This window comes from Oryza sativa, chromosome 12, assembly GCF_034140825.1.
Source record: "Oryza sativa Japonica Group chromosome 12, ASM3414082v1".
Classification (NCBI taxonomy): Eukaryota; Viridiplantae; Streptophyta; class Magnoliopsida; order Poales; family Poaceae; genus Oryza; species Oryza sativa.
In genome coordinates this window covers 13,019,352-13,025,351 of record NC_089046.1, presented here as the reverse complement: position 1 = coordinate 13,025,351, position 6,000 = coordinate 13,019,352, and positions in this window count along the sequence as shown.

The window sequence follows — 6,000 nt, the reverse complement described above, 5'->3', positions numbered from 1 at the left end:
AATAATATTGTGTAGCTCTAGCATCATGTTTACAAAATGGCCCTGAGCAACTAAAAGTCTTTTAAATGCTATTTACTGTGAACCCTAACCTCTTTATTATAACTCCCTTGTACTCGTTTGCATTTATTCTGCATCCGTGGGTGTGTCTTGCTGAGTACTGTGGTTGTACTCAATCTTGCTCAATTTTTCCCCAACCTAGAAGAGGAGTTCCTATAAGATGAAGGCTTTGGTGTCTAGCTTGTGCCTGCCGCAAAGTGCCTGTGGTCGTCGCCCTAGTCTTCCGCTGTTTTCCGTTTATCTTCGTGTGTGCTGGGCCTTCGCCGCCCATGTAATAAATTATCTATTTACGCTTCCGCTTGTAAAACTCTGAATTGTATCAACTTTTGGTGTACCTTGCCTCCCGGGACAAGGAATAATACACGCACGAGTAGAATGCCCGTTGGGTTAATTCCGGTCGTGACATGTCATAACAAGTTTTACCTGTTGTTGAAGATCGAAACCGATGCAGCTCAACCCGAAAGCAAGAACTCGTCGAAACAAAACTAAACTAAAAAGGGTGGCGATGCGCCGAAATTGTATTGAACGTGTGTGTTAAAAGTTACATAGGGCTTGGGTCTATTTATACCCGAGAATTACAAGATAAGTCCATAATGAACACGACTATTATCTCTACCAAACTCTAAGATACCATAAGTCTTTGCGGCAGACTTTTACCCAAACATATCTCTAAGAAAATTACTTAAAACATCCTAATTAATAGATACAATTGCCTCCTCAGGACTCTGCCCATGTGCGGCAATCACCTTGAAGCACCTCAATCCAACCCAACATCACACATCAAGTTGTACTGCCAGGATCGGCTACATCAGCTTACCTAGTCCGACTCAAACTCAGCCGATCTTACCGTAGCCGATCTAGACTCTAGCCGATTCCTGCTCTGTTTTCGAACTCGATCTCCGCCTCCGACATCGCTTCGATCTAATCTTCTTTTCCGATGCCGATATTACCAAATTTGGTTGTTAACACATGGCAAAGAAAGTTGAGAACATTATTACATTTGTAAATGAATCTCATTATGTTGGTTATTCTAGATCCACATGGTGGATTGATTCTGGAGCAACTATTCATGCGTGTAATTGTTTAAAGGGTTTCCGTTCGACGAGGACTACGCAAAGAAGCGAAAGCTCCATTAGAGTCGCCAATGGAGTTGAAGGCAAAAGTTGAAGCTGTTGGAGATCTTCTCCTAGAGCTCGCGAATGGCTTCACACTTTTACTTCGAGTTGTTTTTTATGTCCCTTCTTTGCAAAGAAATTTAATAAGTGTATCGAAATTGGATTTTGATGGATATGATTACCATTTTGGAAATGTCAAATGTGAACTATGGTATAATAATGCATGTAATGGTCTTGCTGTGTTGCAAGACGAGCTTTATTTGTTATCTCTTTATGAGAATGTGAATGTTGTGTCCTCGTTGACAAAAGAAAACAAGAAAAGAAAGAGAACTCCTGATGTCTCATCGAAATTATGGCACTTTCGTTTATGCCATATTTCGAGGGGGAGAATTGAGAGACTAGTTAAGAATGACATTCTTCCTCCATTGGAGTTCTCAGATTTAGAACAATGCATAGAATGCATTAAAGGAAAGTTTGTAAAGAGCATCAAAAAGGGTGCAAAACGAAGCGCAGGAATTTTGGAAATCATTCACACAGATATTTGTGATCCATTTCCTGTGAAAAGTATGGATGGCTATGACTCATTCATAACATTCACACACAATTACTCCCGTTATGGTTATATTTATCCAATTAAAGAAAGATCAGAAGCATTGGATAAATTTAAGATATTCAAAGCTGAGGTTGAAAATCAGCATGATGTAAAGATTAAAATAGTATGATCTGACCGTGGGGGGGAGTACTATGGTCGGCATACGCCTTATGGGCAAGTCCCTAGACCTTTTGCAAGGTTCTTGCTTGTCACGTCCTGATAAATTCATCCCAAAATAAAAATCATTTTCTAAAAGGAATAATAGAATTAATTAAAATTCGAAAAGAAATTGACAAACACTAAAATACGTGCCAGAAAAATACGAATGTGGTCCGGAGAATTTTTGTTGAATTCTCCTTGGTCTAAAAGGAGCCCTCAAATTTTACTTAAATTTTCAGAGCACCAAAAATATTTATTAAACAACAACAACAATTATCAAAGTTTAATAAAAAGAAAACCTAAAAATAATCCTCCTTTTCCTATGGGCCAAGTCTAGCCCAAAGTCTCCCTCTCTCCCCCCCGGCCCGCGGCCGAAGTCCTTCCCTCCTCCCTTTCTTTTTCCCTCCCCCTCTCTCTCCTCTCCCCGCGGCCCACTCGGCCTCTCTCCACGCGCGCGCCGCTGACGGGCGGGCCCGCCCGCCACCCTCGATGACGGGTGGGCCCACCCGTCATCCCCTTCCTCCTGCCGCTCCCGCCGCCTCCCCCGCGCCCTAGCGCCGCCGCCGCCGCGGATTCCGCCGCATCCCGCCGTCCCCGCGTGCAATAAAGTGGGGGAAATCATTCCCCGTGATTCCCTCTCCCTTTCCCCCCATTTTTCCCTCTCTCTCTCGTGTTCAAACGGGCGGATTTGCCACCGCAAATCTCGCCGGCGCCATTGATGGTGGCCAGACCTCCCGCGCCGGTTTCCTCCCTTCCCCGGCCACCCTCTCTCGACCCGGCTCTATTTAAACCCTCCCCGCTCCTCCTCCGTCCGTTTCCGCCTCTCGCCGCCCTTCGTCCTCGCCGGAATCGAGCTCGCGCCGTCGCTCTCTCTCTCCGCCGTCGCCGTCGAGCTCCGGTCCGCCGCCGTCGTCGCCCCGGGCCACCTCCCACCTCGGTGCCGCCTCCTTCGGCTTCGCCGCATCCTCGCCGACCGCCGGAACGCCGTCGACCCCGTCGACCCGAGCTGCGCCGCCGCCTTCCTCCGCTCCGGCCGCCTCCTCCGTCGCCGCCGTCGCCCCGGGGTGAGCCGTGGACCGTCGCCTCCTTTCCCCTTTCCCTCCCCTCTCTCGGCCGCCGCTCCGCCGCGCCGGTGGTCGCCGGCGGCGACCATCGGGGCGCGGGCGCGCCGCCTCCCGCCGACCGCGTCGGCGTGGCCGCCCTCGGGAGCGCCAAGTGGCCGCCGCGTGGGGCCCGGCCGTCAGCCGCCCGCGCCCTTGGGTGCGGCTGACGCGTGGGGCCCACGGCGCCGGCCGGTGCAAGCCCGGGTGCACCCGGTCCACCGTGGACCGTGAGTTTGCCGCGTGGGCCCCACTCCCGTGGACCCGGTCCGCGCGCCCCTCCCCCTCGGCTGACGCAATAAACCCTTTTAAAATTAAAATTTAAATGAAGAAATTCGCAAATATTCATTTAAAGAGCATATAAACTTCAAATGGCCATAACTTGGCCATTTGAACTCGGAATTGGACCGTTCAAGTCTCTAATTTTTCCTTAAGAAGTCAAGAACCCATTTTCGTGCTTTGTTCCTGCTTGTTATATGGAGTTTATTAGAGTAAAAGCCTTTTCTTTTCCGTTGGTCGTGTAGACGCTGCAGCTTCGAAAGATCCGCTCTTCGTGGAGGTTGAAGCCGACGTTTGGGAAAGCAAGCAAGGCAAGACACATCATCCTTGAGCATATTGAATCCCAGTTTATAAAATTATTTTGATTTAAATTATTGCATTATCGCTTTACTTAAATTCCCGCGTTATCACTGTTTTATCTAGCCATACCTATTTTCCTTTGTTATGACCTTATTATTGTTATTGTTATTATTACCTTGTTCACCCTAGGATAAACAAAACCCCAACTAGTGGGTACTCTATTCATGGTTCCACTAGTATGAATTTAGGTAGATGCTTCGCTGATTAATAGGACAACATTAGGTGGTTTTTATAACTTTAGACTTTGGGAATATTCATATCTCTTGGATACTATGGAATGGTTGGCTTATGGTGGAATTGGACATACCCCTCTCTTCCTCTTTCAAAGCCCCTAAAACCTGTTTTTCGGTGGGGTTTGGGTGCATGCCAGTTGTGGGAAGTAGTACCCCGGCCAATATAAGGATTAAGCTCGGGCCTCTGTTGCAAAGCACTACCGTACTTCCACATGTCTAGTAGGTAAGGCTTAGTTTGTGGCTCAGTCTGGTTATAAACAAAAGTACACGGATGGAGATGGACGAAGTCGGGGGTCGATGGACATCTCTAGGACAAATGAAGGCTACACGAGCTGCGGCCCGGTAGTCGAGATGTCATGACACAGGGCCGGTGTCCTGCTGCTGGGGGCTCAGTCCTGCCTACCTGTCCCGGGGGTTCCGACTGTAGGTGGGGTTGGGTCGGTACTCTTGTTTATGGCTAGGATGGGTTGGGAACTATGTCACGTCTTCTGTCCGTATACCGTGGTGGTATGTGGCACGTGGTTACACGTGAGGAAGATGTGTCTTGTGGGTAAAGATGTACACCTCTGATCAGAGTATAATCTATTCGAATAGCCGCGCCCTCGGTTATGGGCAAGCCTAGCAATGTACCCAAGTTAATGTTTTAATTCTTAAAATTTGCGTAACAACTAAAATGTGGAATGGTTGGCCTGGGTTGGCTTGGGACGAGCTAGGACCCAGGGTCGGGTTGCTAGTTCGGTCTGAATCATCGTAGGCCTTGGGTTAAGGCAGGTTCGTGAGGGTTCACGGCCTTGATTAATAACACTATGTAACTCTAGGATCGTCTTTATAAAATGGCTTTGGGCAACTAAGTGACTTTTAAATGCTGTTTTCTGCAAAACTTAACCCCTATATCATTACCCCTTGTACCCCCTTGCATTAATCATGCATCTGCCGGTGTGGCTTGCTGAGTACTGTGGTTGTACTCATTCTTGCTCAATCTTTCCCCCCTTCAGTAAGAGAAGCTTTGGAGAAGAGGTCTTAGGTGGAGTCCTGGCTTATACCCCAGTTGAGCGCCTGTGAAGATGGAGCCGTAGGCCCGCTAGTCCGCTGCTGTTTATTTTTTATTGTCAGGCCTTAAGTGCCTTTGTAATAATGTAAATATTATCGATATAATAAAGATGTGCCTTTTGTATCATGTTTGTGTGGTGTACCCCGGCTTTTCCTGGGACGGGGATTAATACACTAGCGTTCGGGAAAATGCAAAATTTTCTCGGTCGCGACATTGCTAGAGAATGGAATAGTAGCGCAGTATTCAACACCGGGCGAACCTCGACAGAATGGGGTAGCTGAAAGGCGTAACCGTACCCTTATGGATATGGTGCGCAGCATGATGAGCTACTCCACTCTACCATTGGGTTTATGGATAGAGGCATTAAAAACCGCCATTCATATCCTTAACAGAGTTCCAAGCAAATCGGTGCCCAAACACTGTATGAGCTATGGACGGGAAGAGTACCCTCGCTAGCTCACCTCCATGTGTGGGGGAGTCCTGCAGAGGCTAAAATATTTAACCCAAACCTTGGAAATTGGATCCCAAAATAGTCAGCTGTCATTTTATTCGCTATCCTGAAAGATCAAAAGGTTATCGTTTCTATTATCCAAACAATTATACAAAGTTTGTAGAAACGAGACACGCCGTCTTCTTGGAAGACGAAATGATTAGGGGGAGCTCGGTAGTTCGAGAAATTGATCTTGAGGAGAGGCGGGTGTTTGTACCCGCTCCGTCGACTCAGGAGCCTTTCTTCTCTCTACCTGCTGCTATTGTACGTGCAATGCATGACGTTGCGGTACCAGCACCTGTTGTTACCCCTCCTGTGGCAACAATGAATGAAAGTGAGGAACCCTTTCTACAGGATTCAACAGAAATTATTGCCACACCAGAGGAGGAGCTGCAACAGCCTCAAACATATAATGTGCCTGAACTGGTGTTGACGACCAAATTTGGTAAATTATGAACCAGGTTCGACATTGAGATCGAGGCGAATTCGACAAAGAAGTTGATTTGAAGAACATAGTATGCATCGGCTGCAAAGGCATCGACTGTAGTCTGCATCGGCTGAAAT